At 47.6% G+C, this 20,947-nt stretch overlaps 3 long non-coding RNA genes across 4 annotated transcripts in view; 2 read left to right on the top strand and 1 right to left on the bottom strand.

The window, feature by feature from the left end:
* Positions 1-2,405: 2,405 nt before the first annotated feature.
* LOC129647904 (uncharacterized) lies at positions 2,406-5,509 on the top strand. 2 transcript variants are annotated; one of them, XR_008712568.1, is made up of 3 exons: positions 2,406-2,453; positions 2,604-2,731; positions 5,163-5,509. It is a non-coding gene; the product is annotated as an uncharacterized LOC129647904 (long non-coding RNA). The 2 variants fall into 2 exon arrangements; XR_008712567.1 differs by lacking the exon at positions 2,406-2,453 and having other exon boundaries at positions 2,479-2,731.
* LOC129647906 (uncharacterized) lies at positions 3,906-5,196 on the bottom strand. The gene is made up of 3 exons (XR_008712570.1): positions 5,063-5,196; positions 4,329-4,442; positions 3,906-3,981 (listed from the first exon to the last, which is right to left on the bottom strand). It is a non-coding gene; the product is annotated as an uncharacterized LOC129647906 (long non-coding RNA).
* A 1,566-nt stretch (positions 5,510-7,075) lies between the features above and the next one.
* Positions 7,076-20,947, top strand: part of LOC129647905 (uncharacterized) — a 52,123-nt gene continuing 38,251 nt past the window's right edge. Inside the window, exon 1 of the long non-coding RNA XR_008712569.1 lies at positions 7,076-7,336. This is a non-coding gene — a long non-coding RNA (uncharacterized LOC129647905). The remainder of the gene's footprint in view (positions 7,337-20,947) is intronic.

Here is a 20,947-nt window from a genome sequence, read left to right as displayed (position 1 = left end):
TCGGAGGCTGGGATGTCTGAGATCAGGATGTCAGCGTGGTGGGGTTCTAATGAGAGCTCTCTTCTTGGCTTGCAGAACTCTGTCTGCTTGCTGTGTGGTCATGAGGCAGAGGGAGAGAAAGCTCATTCTGGTGTCTGGATTTTCTTAAAAAGGCACTGATCCCATTGTAAAGGCCCCACCCTCATGATCTCATCTAACCTGAATTACCTCCCAAAGATCCCATCTCCAAATGTCATTAAATATCATATCACATCACATCAGCTTATAAGTGAAGGGGGCACAATTCAGCCCAGAGCTTTCCACCCTTGACTCCCCTAGTGGCTCAGACGGTAAAGCCTCTGCCTGCAATGTGGGAGACCCGGGTTCGATTCCTGGGTGGGGAAAATCCCCTGGAGAAAGGAAATGGCAACCTACTCCAGTACTCTTGCTTGAAAAACCCCATGGACAGAGGCCTGGTAGGCTATAGTCACAGGGTCACAAAGAGTCAGAGGAGTGACTGAGTGACTTCACTTTCACTTTGAATGTAAACCACATTCATTCCATCCTATCAGCTCCCAACCTCTTAACTCCTTCCAGCAACAACTCTAAAGTCTGAAGCCTAATCTAAATATTTCCTACATCACACATGGATGGGATTCGAGGTATGATTCATCCTGCGGCAACATTCCTCTCCAGCTGTGAACCTGTGAGAAGAGATTTGGTGTTGTTGTTCAGCCACTGAGTTGTGTCCAGCGCTTTGTGACCCCCATGGATTGCAGCATGCCAGGGTTCCCTGTCTTTCACTATCTCCAGGAGTTTGTTCAAATTCATGTCCATTGAGTCGGTGATGCCATTCAACCATCTCGTCCTCTGTCGTCCCCTTCTGCTTTTGCCTTCGATCTTTCCCAGCATCAGGGTCTTTTCCAGTGAGTCAGTTCTTCGCAACAGGTGGCCAAAGTATTGGAGCTTCAGCTTTAGCATCAGTCCTTTCAATGAATATTCAGGGTTGATTTCCTTTAGGATTAAGAAGAGATAAGTGCTTCCAAAATACAGTGATGAGACAGGCCTAGACTTGACATTCCCATTCCACAGGGCAGAACTAGGAAAGAAGGAAAGGGTGACAGGTCCCAAGAGCCCAAAACCCCGCAAGACAGATGTCAAGAGCTCTTTGGTTCAATGATCTGCCCTCCAGGTTCATTGGGGTAGCAGTGTTACTCCCCGGCTCAGTAGGGTGGCCCCATTCCTTTGTTGGACAGGGCACCAGACACTAAGCTCTCTGCATGGGTCCCGTCCCACTCTCTCAAACACAGGCAGAAGCAACAACCCTGCCTCTTGAGCCTGTGCACTCTGGCTGCACCGGGAGTGGCAGCCTTGATGATCCTTGAATTGCCTTTGGGGGATCCTCCTTGAAAGGTAGTGCCTGTTCACAGCTGAATAGCTCTATGGGCCAGTCCCATAGAATCCAAGAAATCTGACAGTCTTCCTTCATCCCATCTCGCCTTCTCTGTCTCTTGACTGCAGCTGGTAGTATCTCCACTGGTGTGGTCCCACCTCCATGCCAGGCTTCTGCAGAGATGGCTGTTTAAGTCCCTGAGTCACACCCATGAGCTCTTTATCGAATGACTGTTCAGCCACACATTTTGTGTCCTCTGCAGAATAAGTTTCTCGCTCTTTTTTTTTTTTTGCAGTATGGAGAGGCTGAGACTACTCCAAATCTTTAAGTTCTGGCTCCTTTTGGCTGAACAATTCCCTCTTCGATTCATCTCTCCCCTTTCTCATTTCACTCAAAGCAATCAGGAGACACCAAGCTGCTCCTTCAACACTTTGCTTAGAAATTTCCTCAGCTGAATACATGATTTCATCACTCGCGGCTTCTGTCTTCCACAAAACACCAGAACACAGTTCAGCCAAGTTCTTTGCCATTTCGCCTCTGCTCCAATTTCTAGTAACATGTTCCTCTTTCTTCCTAAGACCTCAGCGGAACTCCTGTTAATGTCCATATTTCTAACACACACTCAATACCCTTCTAGCCTCTCCCCATTACCCAGGTCCAAAGCTGCTGCCACAGTTTTAGGTATTTGTTATGAAGTATCTCTTCTCAGTACGAAAATCTGTCTCCATCAGTTCAGACTGCCAGAACAAAATGCTACAGACTACAGGGGAGCTTAACCTGGAAGCTGGGAGTCTGAGATAGGGTGGCCAGTATGGCAGGGTTCTGGCGACAGCCTGCTTCTGGGCAGAAGACAGTGACTCCTCACTGTGTCCTCGCTTATAGGAGAGATGGAGCTAGCTCTCGGCATCTTCTTTAAAGGACATCAATCCCATGGGGGGCTCCTCCTCATGAAATCTAATCATCCCTCAAAGGTCCCACCTCCTGACAGCGTCCCACTGGGAGTTAGGGCTTCGATATATGAGCTGGGTGGAGGGCACAGTTCATTCCAGAGCAAGCCCCAGTGCGTAAGAACCAGGAGAGAGTGAGGAGGGTCACAGAGGTGGGAGGAGCTCTGGGAGATCGTGGAGGGCTCTTGGAGGGACCGCAGAGATGGGTCGAGCACAGGCTCAGAGGACAAGTCTCCTCCCCATGGTAGTAAGTCAAACAGATAACTGCTATGATCCTTGTTTAGACCAAGTGCTCTGGAAACACTCAGAAGCAGGATGCTGATTTCCACTGGGAGTAGAGGGAGACTCAAACAAGACTCATCAAGTTCAACTTTCAACATTGGCCTGGAAGATGAAGTGAGCTGAGGAACAGGTATGGAGTTGGCAAACACAGAGCATGGGGCTGGAACTGAGGGGCCTGGTGTATCTGAGATAAAGCTACTGGATTTGGGCAAAGGGGCTGGAATAGAAGTCATGGGGCTGGTGGTAATCAAGACACAAGGCTGGAAGAGGGAAGAAGGGACAAGAGAGGGAAGAGGCCCCTGGAGATGGCTCAGACCTCAAACCTCCTGCCTGGTACTGAGACAGGCTGTGCTACTGTGGGATACAGAGTGAATCTGGGAATCACACAGCCTCAGGTTCCTATAGGCATTAGATAAGAAGAATAACCCCACCACACTGGCTTGAAGCCTTAGGATCTTATGGAGTTTTATCCTCTTAGGGCAATTGAGTTATAGAATCTCAGAGATTTTGGTTTTTTATATCACATTAGCTTTGAGTCTTAAATTGCTCAAGTGTCAAAATCCTGGCCAGTTCCCCCTCCTAGTAATGAGACTCTGCACTCTGTGCTCAGTGCTTTGCACACATTATGTCCTTTTGTCTCCATAACAACCCTGGGATGTGAAAATTTGCCTGATTTTCCAGCTGAAGAAACCCAGGCTTGGTGAGTATAGGTCATGGCTGAAGGGCAGACACCTTGCAATCAACGTGACCAAGACTCAGCCTCGATCTCTTGGCTTCTAAAGCCCACGCCCCCAGCCTCTTATTAGTTCACCTCCTTCAAACCCTCTTGGCTAAGTGCTCACCCATCCTCTGTTCATACCTTCAGTGATGGAAGCTCATTACCCTTCCCAGGGCCACCCATCCATCCCAACTATGGACACATCTCTGCTTCTCAGGGCATCCACCCCTTGGCCCAAAATCTGCATTGGAGAAGAAGATGACCTTCACTTGGGACTCCTGTAGGGAGGGAGAGGGGATGGTGCTCACACAGAAGGGGAGAGTTTCAGCTTAGGAAAGCTTCCGCTGTGGCCTCTCCCCCACCTTCATGAAAGAGAGGGGAGTTTATCCACAGGGAGGGAATCGGTTGGAGACATTGGGAGCAGGACTCCTGAAAGACAAATGAAGATGGAGCCCAGCGTGTTGGGAAGGCTGTGTGGTTGCAGGGGCAGAGAGGGTGCCAAGCAAGGGGTGCCCAACACAGAAATGCAGTTGTCCTCCAAGGGCCTAGTGAGATTGGAATTGTGTGCTGTGCCTTTATTTTCTCCGCTCTTCTCTCTGAAAACTTATTCTGCAGAGTGTGCCTGGTACCATCCATCCTCCCAGATGGCTTTTTAAGTGAAGCTGTTTGTTAAGTGGGAAAAGAAAAAGGGAGATTGATCAAGAGGGAAGAACAGGGAGCGGCACTGCAGCCCCAGGGGAGGAGACACTCAGGAATAGGGAGTCCAAGAGCAGGGGCAGGGAGGCGGGACTTCAGGCTCAGGGGAGTCACATGGCCAGAGACCCAGAGGCCATCACTGGCAGTGTCGGGGGCCCCATTGTGTGCCCAGCTCTGGGTGAGCACTTTGGGGTCATTATCCCATTATCTCCACACACAGCCTGTGTACCAGGTCCCATAACTCTCTTAGTCTCTTCAGGCTGCTATAACAAAATATCAGTGATTGGGTGGCTTATAAACAACAGACATTTACTTCTTGCAGTTCTGGAGGCTGGAAGTCCAAGCACGGCTGGGTGCCAGCATGGCCATGTTCTGTCGAGAGCCCTCTTCTGGGTTGCAGACAGCTGCCTTTGTACGGTATCTTCACCTGGAGAAGAGAGAGTGAGCTAGCTCTCTGGTCTTCTTAGGAGGACAATAATCCCATTCACAAGGCTCCACCCTCAGGGCCTAATTACCTCCCAATGGCCCCACCTCCAAATATCATCACATTGGAGGTTAGATTTCAACATATAAATTTTGGAAGGGTGCAAACATTCAGTCGGTGAAAATGACCATCCTCATTGTGCAGATGGGAAGCCCACAGAAGTGCAGATACTTGCCCACAGTCACACAGCAAGTGAGAGGCAGAGTCAAGCCCAGGACTGTCTGACTCCAGAGTCTTGGCTTATAGTCATGCTATCATATAGCCTGACAGAGTCTGAATCTCTGGGTAAGAAGTCTAGGTTTGTCTTTTTTAAAGTTCCATCCCACCCCAGGGCATTCAAGGGCACAGCCAAGGTTAGGAACCCCCGAGCTGCCCCAAATTCCTCACTGTGCAGATGGAGAAATAAAGACCCCACCACCACCACTCCGAGGAGCAGCACTTGTGCAGGGTCACACTGCAGGTCAGAGGGTCTAGAACCCAAACCCATTCTCCAGTGAATCTTCAAGATAAGCATCATGGAGCAGATCACTGGAGATGGATGAGGAGATAGGCTTGGTTGTTACCCCACATCTGAGGGAGCACAGAAGGAAGGGTCTGCGATCGATTCTGTTTCCACCTCCACATCCGGAGGCCTCTTTGTCTCCTCCTCCTTCCTCTGTGCAGCCTGCCCCCATCCAAGTCAGGCACCGAGGAGCTGTGATGGATCACCCCTGTCCCTGGCTGCAGATGGCTCCTCCGTTGCCTGATGCCAGCTGTTCCAGCCTGGCGTCTACAGCATTGGCTTGGCGAATGACTGTGGATGAGAAGAAGGGAGTGCCTGGGGCAAGGGGCTCTGAGCCAGGGACGTCACAGCAGAAAGCAGAGCAGCTTCCTCTAAAGGCAGCCCAACTCTAGACCCTGAAGAGTGTCCTTCCAAGCTTCAAAGGAAAAATATTACATCAAGTGAGGGAGCTCAGAGCATCTCAACCAATAAACAATGCTGAAAACTGGCAGGCATCTTACACTCACAACCAGTGGCTTTGTCTTTTACCTGCAGCTCTCTGACCTTCTCATCTGTAAAGTGAGAATGGCCAGTGCCATGGCCTCCATGTTTCTGTCCTCTCAACCAGTCAATCCCAAAGGAAATCAATCCTGAATATTCACTGGAAGGACTGATGCTGAAGCTGAAGCGCCAATACTTTGGCCACCTGATGTGAAGAACTGACTCAGTGGTAAAGACCCTGATGCTGGGAAAGATTGAAGGCAGGAGGAGAAGGGGACGACAGAGGATGAGATGGTTGGATGGCATCACCGACTCAATGGACATCAGTTTGAGCAAACTCCAGGAGATAATGAAGGATAGGGAAACCTGGCTTACTGCAGTCTATGGGGTTGCAAAAACCTGGACATGACTTAGCAACTGAACAACAATAAAATTTATCTGTTCAGACTTCCATTGTGAAGACTGGAGGTGGGGCTGTTGGGAGGTAATGAGGTCAGTAGGGTGGGACCCTTGTGAATGGTATTAGTGCCCTCATAAGAAGATCTGCTCCATTCCCCAGATCACAGGGCAAGGCAAGGTGTGAGGTCATAGCCAAAGGCCATCATCGTGGAGGGATAAGAGGAAGCTGCAGCAGGCCTTGTTCCTGCTGACCTGGCCAGGGATCTCAGAGCTCACTGCCTGACCCCTCGACCCCAGCCTGCTCCTCCCTGGAGTTTTCTATCCCAGAAAAACCCTTGGAAACCCTAAGTAGCTCCCTCTCCTTCACCACTCAAAGTTGAATTAAGACACTCTCATCCCCATTAATTCACAAGACATACCAAGGTCCACTGGGTGCCTACCCTGTATCTGAGACATAGTCGTGACTGCGGTAGCCTTGTCCCTGCCCTGTCACCTCGAGGTTGTGATATAACACCAGGGACAGTTCAGTTCAGTTGCTCAGTCATGTCCGACTTTTTGCAACCCCATGGACTGCAGCACACCAGGCTTCCCTGTCCATTGGCAACTCCCAGAGCTTGCTCAAACTCATGTCCATCAAGTCGCCCTCCAACCATCTCATCCTCTGTCATCCCCTTCTCCTGCCTTCTATCTTTCCCAGCATCAGGGTCTTTTCCAATGAGTCAGTTCTTATCAGGTGGCCAAAGTATTGGAGTTTCAACTTCAGCATCAGTCCTTCCAATGAGTATTCAGGGTTGATTTCCTTTAGGATTGACTGGTTTGATCTCCTTGCAGTACAAGGGACTCTTAAGAGTCTTCTCCAACATCACAGCTCGAAAGCATCAATTTTTCAGGCTCAGTGTTCTTTATGGTCCAACTCTCACATCTGTACATGACTACTGGAAAAAACCACAACTTTGACTAGATGACCTTTATCGGCAAAGTCACACCAGGGACAGGAGCAGGTAAATGCACAGATGATGAAATACAGCTGTGCTGAGGGCTGTGCTTGGGACCTGGAGCTGCAGAGCAGGAAAAGGAGAGGAAACCCTGGGCAGAGGGGACGGGGTGCAGGGGCCCCCGAGGTGGGGAGAGCTGGGGGTGCTTCTCTGCAGAGAGAGGCTTGGGTTCCCAGGTCAGAGCAGTCCCATCAGGTTTACAGTGTGCCTGAAAGGATGCTGTGATCCCATTTCTTGCTTCTAAAACAGTTAATTCTCTGCTCCAGGCTGCCACTCACTCACAAGCTACTGGCCCCACCCACAAGCTAGGTTGGCCCCACCCACAAGCTAGGTTGGCCCCACCCACAAGCTAGGTTGGCCCCACCCACAAGCCTGCTCTGCCCCTCAGGCACCTGTGCTTCCTCCTCTGACTTTCTCCTTCTCACTTTGCACTGAAGTGAACTCTGGCAAAGTCTAGAAATGTGAGTATGACGTTCACATTGTTCTTTGTAAAGTGCACTTTGGTATTTCAGGCTTCAATAAATAGTCAGTGGACATCTGCTAAGGAGTCAGTCCCTGTTCTGTGCACTGGGTGGGCTCGTGGGAGGGAGACAGCTGGGGGGCTATTGCAATAGGTGGGTAAGTGGAGACCCAGAGGAGAGAGACCGAACCATGTACCTGGCAGGTGAGGGCAGGTGGGGCGGGACCAGCTCCTCTGACTTCCTACCTAAGCTGCACACCCCCAGGCTACTGTGAGGCTTCAGGACACCTGGGAATGTGATGCGATGATGGTGTAGCTGGGAAGTAGGAGGCACAGGCCGGGGCTGTGGGTGCCAGATGTGCACCCTCGTGGGCTTCCAGGGGGTGGGGGGTGGGGCGTCCATCAGGACAACTTTCACGAAGGTGATTGGGTGATAAAAACCCTGAGCCTGAGAAACACAGCTGCTCTGGACACCATGATTCCACAGCAGGAATCTGTCCTGAGGATGTGGTCAGGGACTCGGCACACGGGGCCCAGAACGTTCGTCGCAGCCTGATGAGCATAAGAAGAAAAGCCTGAAATCCTCCGAGTGCCTGGCAGGCGAGGCTGGCGGGGTGAATTATGGTGCATCTAAATGAGGTACAGTCGCAAAGCTGTTAACATCATGCTTTTGAGGAATTCTCAGGGATGTGGGAAAATGCTGATGATAGAATGGTAAGAAAAAGAATTGACTATGGAGATGTCTCAATTGCATATTTCAGTGTGTGCAGAGAGAAGGCAATGAGGATGATGATGGTGGTGGCGGTGGTGGGGGTGGTGAGGATGAAGACTGCTCTTTAATGAGCCCTTGCTGTGTCCCTGGTTTTACTTCCATGAGTTCATAACCATCCTGTGTGGTAAGAACCCTTATAGTCCTCATTTTACAGATGAGGAAACTGAGGCACAGAATGGTTAAGTAACTGGCCAAAGGTCACACAGCTGAGGCAGAGCTTGAGCCCAGATCTGGCAGCCTCCAAACTCTCCTCTATACTCTCTACTACTGCCTATATGTACCAGGCTGGAGGCAGGGTGTCAGGACACTGTGAAAGAAGTCCCAGGAACTTCATGGAGGGAGGCAACAGTAATTAAAGATCACTCCTCCTTTCAAAAGCTGGTGTTGCTATCCCTCAGTGACTCATGCCCCTGATCAAGAGAAGCGGTGAAGGGGCTTGGACTAGCTCCATAGACTTTAGACTCCATAGACGCCCAAGCTCCTCCCTCCGGTCTGTTGGTTCTGGAGGCAGGGCAGGCTCAGGCTTGAGGCCCCAAGGCCTCAGCACTTCCAGGTCGCTCTGGGGCACAGAGCTTTGCTGTGACCCCATGTGCCCAGGTCCTCCTGTGAGCAGCCCCCGTGAGTCCAGCCTGCTGCGGGAGTCCCTGCAGAGCCCTTGAGTTCATCCAGGTGTCTCCCTGCCAGGCCACCACAGCTGGACTGAGGCAGGGACAGATGCTGCTGGTGGCCTGGTAACCCACACCAGGCTGGTTGGAGCAGCTTTTGCATCCATCACCTTCAGAGAAAGATAAATACTAGGGCAGGAGGATCTAGGAACCATCACTCAACAGCTCCTCGGATGCAGAAGCCACAGTTCTTTTCTTGATTCATGATGATTCATCGAATAATTTCCCTGAGCACTAATTTCCACCATACATGCCCACCATCTTCACATCACCTCAAGCTTCCTGCATCTCTTGTGCCAAACCCAGGCCTCGTGGGAACTCAAAAGCAGGTGGGCTCTCTCCCCAGGCCATGTCCACATTCACACAACCGATGAAGAATCTCACGAGGCCACCTGAATTATCCTCCCTACAATGAGTGTACAAGGGGCTTCCCTGATAGCTCAACAGTAAAGAACCCTCCTGCCAATGCAGAAGACCCCAGAGACACGGGTTTGATTGCTGGGTCAGGAAGATCCCCTGGAGGACGAAATGGCAACCCACTCTAAATTCTTGCCTGGGAAAACCCCATGGACAAAGGAGCCTGGGGGGCGGGGGGCGGGGCAGGGCTACAGTCCATGGGGTCGCAAAGACTCAGACGTGACTGAGTGAGCATGCACACGAGTGTGCGAACATCTCCTAGGCTGCTCGTGTTGATGGATCAGGATTTCTCCCAAATGTGATGCAGCAACTGGAGCAGAGCAGAGGAGTGAGGCTGCCTGGAAGGAGGTAGAGGGAATAGAGCATTCTTGCCTCCACCCACTCCTCACTGCCTCCCTCCCCACCCCACCCCGCCCCCATGGCCCACACCTCCCTCCTGAGGCTGCTTAGACCTGGAAGCTTGCATTCAGGCTGTGCTGATGTTTTGCTTGAGACTAGCTGCCTGGACCTCTTTCCCAGCAGGATCTGGTGCATCCAGCCCCTTCTCGTGGCTGTCAGCCCAGACTATGTGCATTCACAGAATCTGGAAGCAGTGGGAATGTCAATCTACTCCGTGTGTGTGTTTTTCCTTTACAGAGTGTATTTCCTCCCCCTCCCTCCGCTCCCCCCACCACCCCGTTCTCCACAGCCCCTAGTACCTCAGGTGTTACAGTCAACCATCCATATCAGCAGATTCCGCATCCACGGATTCAACCAACCATGTACTAATTGAAAAAAATTTTTTTAATTCAGGAAACTTCCAAAAAGCAAGCCTTGAATTTGCTGTGCACCAGCAACCATGTATGTATGATGTACACTGTATTTACAATGATTTACATAGCATTTACATTGTATTAGGTATTATAAGTAATCTAAAGATGATTTAAAGTGTACAGGAGGATATGTGTAGATTATATGCAAATAATACACAATTTTATGTAAAGACTTGAGCATCCTTACATTTTGGTGCCTGCTGGGGATGGGGGAACCCTGCAACCAATCCCCCTTGGGTACTGAAGGGCAACCGAAGGGCCACTTATGAATGAGAAAGACTGAGTCACCAAGAAGTAAGCTTTTCCTGAATTAGTTACGAAAACTGAGCTTGTGTTCATGTTTTGTTGTTGTACAGTCACTCAGTCGTGTCTGACTCTTTGCAATCTCATGGACGGCACGCAGCACGCTGAGCTCATATTTGATGACCCCAAATCACCACGTTGGCCCGAAGGAGGAACCCAGAATCTCTGGGAGGAGCAGACAGGGAGAGGTGCACACGTGGGGCTGGGCAAAGGTTTTCCAAACAAATCTACCCCAACCAACGCCTTCATCTCCTCCCTCTAAGAGCCCCAACACACCCTTCCTCCTGAGGCTGCCCAACCCACCACGGACTGCTTTGCCCCTGTGAAAATCCCTCCTTTCACTGTGCTGAAATTCATTTGTTCATTCATTCATTCACTCGTTCATATTGAGCACCTACTGTGTGCCAGGCAGTCTTCTCAGCCCCAGACCCAGAGCAGCGAACTCAGTAGACATGTTGTCAAAGAGGAGAAAGGTCAGACAGTGACTGGTGCTAGGGTGGAGGGACATTGACACTGGGCCACCCTGGCCACCACCCAGGAACGTCCACACCTTTGTCTGACCCGTGCCACTCAGCTTGCTAATTAGGAAGCCACTAGCCCCGGACTCCCACAGGCCTGCCTTCTCTGAGAGTCTCGGCCACCTCCCAGGCTCCTTCTATGGGGTCTCGGCCAGCAGGTAGAGGCTACTGGAATTGCCAAGAGGCTGCTGTGGCTAACACATAGGCAGTCTTTGTGGCTTTCTGCCAACCTGGGCTCTGCCTTTGCTTCTTGGGCCACAAGCTGAGCATTTGAAACTTAATTGGTTTTGCAATTAAAAGATGCCAAGAACAGGTGATCCAATTAATTTACATAAACATGTTCAGGAATGAAGCATTCCAGCCTTCAGCGCATCCTTAAAGGGTGTCTGCTATTCCTCCGCATGTCCATCTGGCCACTCACACAGCCTGACAGAGAATTCTTCGCTCTGCCTTTTTCTCTGGGATGTCTCATGTGATTCACCTGGTCCTGCTGATGGTTCTCATTTGCTGTTGTTTTTTCATCACTAAGTCATATCTGACTCTTTGCAACCCCCGTGAACTGTAGCCCACCAGACTCCTCTGTCCATGGTATTCTCCAGGCAAGAAGATTGGAGTGGGTTGCCATTTCCTTTTCTAGGGGATCTTCCCAACCCAGGGCTCAAACCCATGTCTCCTGTATTGACAGGCAGATTCTTTACCACCGAGCCACCAGGGAAGCTCTGGTTCCCATTTAGGAGTAACATAATTTTCTCTGTCTCACTGACAAAGAGACAGAGGGTTAGGGAGGTGCAGCAATGCATACCAGGTGTGCAGCAAGTAGGCAGAGGAGGGACTCCAGTCTCAGGCTCTTCCAGCTTCTGGCCTCATGGCTCTTCCTGTCCAACCATACCCTTAGAAGCCAGAAAAGTCCGAGCAAAGAGAGGCAGGAGTCCATTCTCCAAATAATGCAACCTGGTATATTTAGTGCCCACTCCATACTGGCTCCACACCAGGCCTTGAACTTACATCACTTTCAACCCTCACGACAGCCTTCAGCAGGGAATCATGCTCCAGTTTTACAGATGAGGAAACTCAGTAACCCAGTGAACCCACTAAGCAGGCATTTAGAGCCTCAGCCTCCTCTGGCTTTTGGTCATTGTGTTCTTTCCACCACCTGCATGCATGGTTAAGAAAAAGATTTCTGCAATCAGTGAGAGAGGGGGAAACAAGGCTCTCTCTAAATAAATGGGGCACATTTTTTTAATACCTACTGTGTGCCTGGAAGCATTTCAACACATATGCACAGGCCTGTGCTGGGTACTTTGTCTTATTCTCATTTGATCCTCACAAGAGTCATTTAAAGTACACGTTATCATTCCCATTTTACAGAGGAGGAAACGGAGATGCAAGGAAATCAGTGAACACACTCAGAACCATACAGCAAGCAAGTGAAGGAGGCAGAATGGGGACACAGGTCCTCCTGACCTCACAGCCCCTTCTGCCCAGGGAAGTAGCTGTTCTGTGGTCTCCAGGGCAGCAGTGTATCCCCCTCACTCACTGAGAGCCCCTCATCCGGGGATGGGGCAGGTGGGGAGGACAAGCCACAGCTCGTTGTGTCTGCCATCAGGGTGCTTAGATCCTGGCCTTGCCACTTTTCAGGCATGTGGCCCAAGCAGGTTACCTGCCTCACTGGGCCTTTCCTGGCTCTAAAATGGGCTCATAAGAGGACCTCCTTGTAAATCCGGGATGCTTTGTTAGGCTGAGAAAGGAGGCAAAGTTCTGTCTCAGCCCTTGTTGGGTTTTTTTCATGGCACCTACCTCACTGTGTCTCTATTTCACTTAGTTGTCTGTTTGAGGGGTTTTGACCCCATCTTCTTCACTTGAACATGAACCCCATGAAGGGGGGACCACATCTGTTGATTCACTTGTCTTCCCAGGTCTTAGCCTGTAGCCAGGCCCATAGTAGGTGCTCAGTGAAAACTTTTGAATGAGTGAGTGGAGGTATAGACCCCCTGGCACACCGTGGGTGCCCAGCCGTTAGTGGACATCGGTCTGTATTCTCTGAATCCCACAGAGACCTGTATGTACTGCTGGGTGATCCGCTTGCCTCTCTTGGCCTCTCTCCCCGTCCTGTTTCCCTCTCACCCTCAGCATGTCCCCTGCCCCATCCAGGGGGGCATTTATAAGCAGCCACAGGACACTCAACAGTACTCTTGAGTTTGTTTGCAAGTTGCAAGAATGCGTCCTGAGCACTGCAGAGGCCCTGACATCAGGCCAAGTTCTTTACTCTCTTGGTGACCCTGTGGCCCAGACTTACTCAGGGGTCCCTGATAGAGCCCGGACTTGAGTTCTTGCCGGTGTAACCTACTCCCATCCATCTGGCCACAGCCACCTCCTCGTGGCCTGAAGCCACACCCAGAGGCCTCCACGTACAGCTCACCCCCTTCCCTTCTCTTCTTCAAGGAGAGCACCCAGGACCTTTACCTGCCCCCTCATCCCAGTCTGACTTCCCATCAACCCCCTTACACCCTATCCCTCTGTCCCTCTGTGCCCATTGTCAGGCTCCCTCTGGCCGTGTGGGGCCCTGAACTGAGCACATTCAGACCTTTATTAAGCCCCGACTGTATGCACAGCACCTACCCCTGAATCGCCTACCCCTGAGGGAACATCCTCCCCCTTATTCCTGAGGTGCCCCAGTTTCAGAGTCTTACAGAGTCTTTCCATTCCTCAGACACACCAAGAACATGTCTGCCTCAGGCCCTTTGCACTGGCTGCTCCCTCTGTCTGGAAGTCTTTACTCTCACATATATGAATGAGTTGGTTGTTGGTTGGGTGTCTGGGCAAAATGATGAAATCCTAAAATCCTGTGATTCTGACATCTGACTTTAGGTTTTATAGTTTAAGATTTTATTAAAAGCTCTAATATGCAGTAACCTAAGAGTCCAGGTTTTGATGGTTTCTAGGTTCTAAAATGCTGAGATTCTCATGAGTGAACCTTTGCCACTGGAGGAAAAACCCATCGGAATTTCCCATCGGCTGAGAGTGGGTTTTCCCTCTGTCTGGGTCTCCCACTCAGCCCCGAAAGGCACCATGGGAATGTAGCTTTTTGTGTCTTACACACAGTAAATCTATTCTGCATTTTTAGCACCATATGCTCACCTTGTCTAATATTCTGATCTCCTGCATAAATATTAGAAGATGATGAATCTTTGCAGATTTTCTGTGTGTAGAGGACCTCAGTCTTCAGGGAAGGGATTTTGACACCAGGCGCTGTTCTTGCACTCACTGTGAGGCAGACTGGTGTTACACTACAGCAAGCCCAGAAGAGGAACAAGGGTCCATGTTTTTTTCCCAAGGGACTGAGCGGGGCCCTTTGTCTGCAGAGGCTACAGGCTACCATGGGGACAGACCAGGAGGGCAATTTCCTTCAGGTCAGAGTGGTACATTTTGAGAGCAAAGAACTAGCTTGTGCTGGAAATATGACTACCCCATTTTAAAGAAGGGAAAACCACCACCCAGGCAGGTTTTGCAAATTGCCTGAAGCCACAAATACAGCTAGAAGATAGCAGTTCAGTAACTTCTAACCCCGCTCCAGGCTGTAAAGCTCCTCTTGAGGGAGTTAATGAGAGACTGTTCAGAAGCTGAAGCTGTGAAACTGCCCACACCCCTCATCAATGTCAATTATACCTTCCTGCAAACACTCTTCCTTATGTCACACAGCATCCCCATTTAATCAATGCGCAATGTTAATTAAACATAGGTTGATTATCAAGGGATGCATTTAGGTACCATGTAATTAACTCACAATAACACGGAAGGCAAGTAGGATCTCATGAATACAGTAACCTTGCAAGCATCATGTGAGACTCTTCACTGAAGCCTTAAAAGCTACTGCCCAGTTCCTATTCATCTGCGAACCATTCAAAATTGATGGCAAATTTCGTGTAGTTGCCTACAGTGAGAGGTGAGTTTGACCCAAGTCAAGGGTTCTGTGGTGAGGTGTAGGTGAGCCTGAAACAGGCAGAAACTGTAAAGGAACCACCAGCTTCATAGACACCCTCCGGGATCATCATCCCTTGAATGGCTTTCATAGGATCTCTGTCCCAGACAGAATCCAGGCCACCCTTGCTCAACAGCTCATCTACATTGTGGCCCCAGCTTCCCATTTTGCTGGCTCCAGTCTGCCCCCAGCTCTGGCCACGAGATTGTTTTAAAATCATAACCTCACTGAAGACCTGCCTTGACTCCCTATTTCCTAAGAATGCATTACCCTGGCATTTAAGCCCTTCACAACGTGGACTGACCTCTCTCTATCCCATTTCCTTCTCATAACACCCTTGGCTCTGGCCACACCGAGTTATTGTCCCAATTTCCTGCACCGAGTTCTGCCAGACCTACAGGCTTTTGTTCGTTTCTCCTCTTTTGCCCTCCCCTTATCATGTCCCTGGCCAGTTCATGTTCATTAAACCCAATTTGCTTTACCTCCTCCAGGAAGCCTTCCCAGATAACCCCAGACTCTTCCCTCTTTTAGCACCTGACAAAGTGAGACTGCTTAACATCAATCATAGAAACTCATTGGTTATTGCTACATTTTTACTCACTTCTCTGGGATCAGCTATGGGTTGGCTAGACTAGCTCTGCTGATCTTGGATGATTCACAAAAAAAGCCTGGGGACAGGGTGGGTCCATGGTTGTTGGCCGATCAGTGCAGGCTGACCTTGACTAGGGTGACCAGAGAAACCTGGCTCTGCTCCGTTAGTCTCTCATCCTCTAGAAGGTCAGTCTGGGCATGTTCTCACAGCAACGGCAGAGATGCAAGAGGCAGCCTCACTGCACTGCCTACCATGGTAGCTTCACATCTGCTGACATGCCCCTGCCAGAAGCAAGCCATATGGGGGAGCCATATGCCTTCTGTCAAGGGATGGGACAGGTGCCCATCCACACTGGAAGGGTGCTGCAAAGTTACAAGGCAAGGGTACCGATGCAGAGAGGGAATGAGGAATTGGGGCCAACTCACTGTACCACTGAGCATTGTGCACTCATCTTTCAAAGCTCTCAAGACGCTGCAAGATAGTGACAGTTTAATTTTTTTAAAACAGCTTCATTGTGGTAGAGTTGACATGCAATAAACTGTGCATATTTCATGTATCAATTTTGATGAATTTGACATATGTATATACCCATGAAATCACCACCACAATCAAGATAATAAACAGTCTGTCTTTATCCTTTCAGGGCTGCTGTAACAAAAATACTATAGACAGGTGGTTTAAACAACAAACAATTATTTCTCACCTTCTGGAGACTGGAAAGACCAATATGAAGATGCCGCCAGATTGGCATCTCATGAGGCCCCGCCTCCTGGTTCATAAATGCCATCCTCTCATTGCTGTTTCCTCACTTGGCAGAAGAGAGAAGGAGCTCTCTGGTGACTCTATTTTCTTTCTTCCAATTTTATTGAGATGTAATTGACTTATAGCACTGTATAAGTTTAAGATATACAGCATCATGGTTTGATTTACATACATCGTAAAATGATTATTACAATAAGCTTAGTGAACATCCATCATCTCATAGATACAAAATTAAAGAAATAGAAAAAAAAATGTTTTTCCTTGTAGTGAGAACTCTTGGGTTCTACTCTCTTTGTACAACTTTCACGTATAACATCCAGCAGTATTAATTATCTTTATCATGTTGCACCTTACATCTCCAGTATTTATTTATCTTACAACTGGAGGTTTGTACCTTTTGACTGCTACCTTCCAGTTCTCATCCCCTGCCTCTGGTAACCATAAATCTGATCTCTTTTTCAATGAGTTTACTTGCTTTGTTTCTTTTTGAGGTTTAATTGACCTACAATAATGTGCTTGTTCCTGTTATGCAACATACTCATTTGTAATTCTATACATTTGAAACTGATCACCATAAGTCTAGTTACGCATCACCACACAAAGATGCAGCATAGTTATTCAATATATTCCCCACACTGTATATTTCATATCCATGGTGTTTATTTTGCAACTGGAAGTCCGTACCTCTTAATATCCCTCCCCTAATTATTTCTTCCCCAACCCCTTTCTCCCCCAGCAATCACCTGTTTGCTATCTGTTTCTAAACTGTTTCTGTTGTGTTTGTTCATTTGTTTTGTATTTTAGATTTCAATATAGATCCACCAATGCTATTGCAAATGGCAACATTCCATCCTGTTTTGTGACTGAGTGATATTCCATGCAGTATGTATATACCACGTCTTCTTCATCCGTTCATAGGCTGACAGGCACTTAGTAGCAGTAGTAGCGTTAGTCACTCAGTCGCGTCTGACTCTGCGAGCCCACAGACTGTAGCCTGCCAGGCTCCTCTGTCCATGGGATTCTCCAGGCAAGAACACTGGTGTGGGTTGCCATTCCTTTCTCCAAATAGGCACTTAGGTTGCTTTTATATCCTGGCTATTGTAAATAATGCTGCATTGAACATAGAGGTGTGTATATCTTTTCAAATTAGTGTTTTTGTTTTCTTCCCTTGTGGCTCAGCTGGTAAAGAATCCGCCTGCAATGCCAGAGACCTGGGTTCGATCCCTGGATGGGAAGATCCCCTGGAGAAGAGAATGGCTACCCACTCCAGTGTTTTGGCCTGGAGAATTCCATGGACTCTATAGTCCATGAGGTCACAAAGAGTCAGACATGACTGAGTGAACTTCACTCACTTTCTTCAGATAAATATCCAGGAGTGGGATTGCCGGACCATACGGTAGCTCAATTTTTAACTTTTTGTAGAATCTCCTTACTTTCCATAATTGTTGTTGTTGTTGTTCAGTTCCTTAGCTGTGTCCAATTTTTTGTGACCCCATGAACTTCAGCACACCAGTCTTCCCTGTCCTTCACTATCTCCCAGAGTTTGCTTAAACTCATGTCCGTTGAGTCAATGATGCCATCCAACCATCTCATCCTCTGTCGTCCCCTTCTCCTCCTGCCCTCAGTCTTTCCCAGCATCAGGATCTTTTCCAATGAATCAGCTCTTCACATCAGGTGGCCAAAGTATTGAAGCTTTAGTTTCAGCATCAGTCCTTCCAATGAATATTCAGGACTGATTTCCTTTATGATTGACCGGTTTTATCTCCTTGCTGTCCAGGGGACGCTCAAGAGTCTTCTCCAACACCACAGTTCAAAAGCATCAATTCTTCAGCGCTCAGCCTTCTTTATGGTCCAGCTCTCACTTTCATACATGACTACTGGACAAACCATAGCTTTGACTAGATGGACCTTTGCTGGCAAGTGATGTTTCTCTTTTTTAATATGCCATCTAGGTTGGTCAAAGCTTTTCTTCCAAAGAGCAAGCGTCTTTTAATTTCATGGCTGCCGTCACCATCCTCAGTGATTTTGGAGCCCAAGAAAATAAAGTCTATTACTGTTTCTAATTTTTCCCTACCTATTTGCCCTGAAGTGATGGGACAAGATGCCATGGTCTTAGTTTTTTGAATGTTGACTTTTAAACCTGCTTTGTCACTCTCCTCTTTTACCTTCATCAAGAGGCTCTTTAGTTCCTCTTCACTTTCTACCATTAGGGTGGCGTCCTCTGCATATCTGAGGTTATTGATATTTCTCCTGGCAATCTTGATTCCGGCCTGAGCTTCCATAGAGGCTGCATCAATTACGTTCCTGTCAATGGTGCATGAGGGTTCCTTTTTTATCCACATCCTTGCCAACACTTGTTATCTGTTATCTTCTTGATAACAGACATTCTAACAAGTGTGAAGTGATATCTCATTGTGATTTTGATTTGTATCAAAATTTATAAATAGTAATGATTAGTGATGTTGAGCATATTTTTCATGTGCCTATTGGACACCTGTACATCTTCTTTGGAAAAAATGTCTATTTCTCTGCCTATTTTTTAATTGGATTATTCTTTTTTTTTAATCTTGAGCTATGTGAGTTCTTTGTATATTGTGGAAGTAACCCTTTATTGGATACACTGTTTGCAAATTCATCTCTCATTTAGTAAGTGGACTTTTCCTTTTGTTAATAGTTTCCTTCACTGTGCAGAAATTTTTTAGTTTGATATAGTCCTGTTTGATTATTTTTGTTTTTGTTTGCCCAAGGACAAATTTGCAAAAATATATTACTAAGACAAATGTCAAATAGCTCACTGCCTAAAGTTTTATTCTAGAAGTTTAATGGTTTTAGGTCTTATATTTAATCCAGTAATCCATTTTTAATTTATTTCTGTACATGATATGAGAGAATAGTCCAGTTTGATTCCTTTGCTGTGGCTATTCAGTTTTCCCAAGACAGCTTGTTGAACTTACGTAAGTTCCCCATGTTATATTCTTCTTAAAAGCTGATTGCCCATGTAAATATGTGTTCATTTCTGGGCCCCTTATTCTATTCTATTGATCTGGGTGTCTGTTTTGGGGCCAGTAGCATGCTGTTTTAGTGACTTAGCTTTGTAGTACAGTTTGAAATCAGGGAGTGAGATACTTCCAGCTTTGTTCTTACTGAAGATGGTTTGACCATTCAAGGTCTTTTGTGTTTTCATACACACATTTTAGAATTGTTTGCTAGTTTGAGTTTGTAGCCCATTTGCATTTCAATTAATTATCAATAGGTATGTTTTCATTGCCATTTGTGAATTGTTTTAGGTTGTTTCTGTATTTCTTTTTTGTTCTCTTCTTATGTTCCCTTCTTTGTGATTTAATAACAGTCTTTAGTGTTGTGCTTGGATTCCTTTCTGTCTTTTTGTGTACCTAGTCTAGATTTTTGCTTGTCAAATGCATTTTAACACCCTTCATTTTTACTCACCACTCCCACACATGTACTGTTTCTGACATTATAGTTTACATCTTTTCATTTTGTGTATCCCTTAACTGCTTATTGTGGATATGGATGATTTTACTACTTCTGTTTTTTAAGACAATATTTATCTGGCTGCATGGGGTCTTAGCTGCAATGTGCAGGATCTTTGCTGCGTCATGCAGGATCTTTCACTGTGGCTCCTGGACTCTCTGGCTGTGATGCTTGGGTTCAGTAGCTGCAGCAGGAATGCGCTCTAGCTTTAGCACGTGGCCTTCGTTGCTCTGCAACATGTGGGAATCTTTGTTCCCTGACCAGGGATCAAACCGGTGTCCCTACATTCCGAGGCAGATTCTTAACCACTGGACCACCAGGGAAGTCCTCTCCTTTTGTCTCTTAACCTTCCTACTAGCTTTGAACATGGACGATTTACTCCCTATATCGCATATCTGCCTTTACCAATGAGATTTTTCCTTTTGCATTTTTCATGTTCCTTGATGTAGCCTTTTCTTTTTCTCTTAGAGGAGTTCCTTTAACATTTCTTATAAAGCTAGTTTGGTTGTGCTGAACTCTTTTAGCTTTTGCTTATCTGTCAAACTTTTGCTTATCTGTCAAACTTCCATCAAATCTGAATGAAAGCCTTACAGGGTAGAGTATTCTTGGTTGTAGGTTTTCTCGTCCCCCTTTTCATTACTTTATACCATGCCACACCTTTCTGGTCTGTAGAATTTCCACTGAAAGGGTAGCTGATATCATATAGCAGTTCTTTTGACTATAACTGGCTATTTTTACCTTTCTACTTTTAATATTGTCTTTATACTAATTTCTTTTTTTCATTTTAATTACACTGTGTCTTGGTATGGTTGTCTTTGGGTTGATCCTGTTTGGGACCCTCTGTGCAGAGAAGGCAATGGCACCCCACTCCAGTACTCTTGCCTGGAAAATCCCATGGGTGGAGAAGCCTTGTAGGCTGCAGTTCATGGGGTTGCCAAGAGTTGGAGACGACTAAGTAACTTCACTTTCACTTTTCACCTTCATGCATTGAGAAGGAAATGGCAACCCACTCCAGTGTTCTTGCCTGGAGAATCCCAGGGACTGGGGGGCCTGGTGGGCAGCTGTCTATGGGGTCGCACAGAGTCGGACACGACTGGAGTGACTTAGCAACAGCAGTGCTTCCTGGACCTGGGTATCTTTTTCCTTTCTTGGGCTAGAGAAATTTTCAGCTATTATATCCTCAAATATACTCTCTGCCTCTTTCTCTCACTTTTCTTCTTCTGGGACCCCTATAATGCTAATATGCTTGATGTTGTGTCCTGTATTGTCCTCATTTTCTTTCTTTTTTCTGTTAAGCTTC

The sequence above is a fragment of the Bubalus kerabau genome, chromosome 3, assembly GCF_029407905.1.
Source record: "Bubalus kerabau isolate K-KA32 ecotype Philippines breed swamp buffalo chromosome 3, PCC_UOA_SB_1v2, whole genome shotgun sequence".
Classification (NCBI taxonomy): Eukaryota; Metazoa; Chordata; class Mammalia; order Artiodactyla; family Bovidae; genus Bubalus; species Bubalus kerabau.
This window is presented reverse-complemented; position numbering and strand designations above follow the sequence as displayed.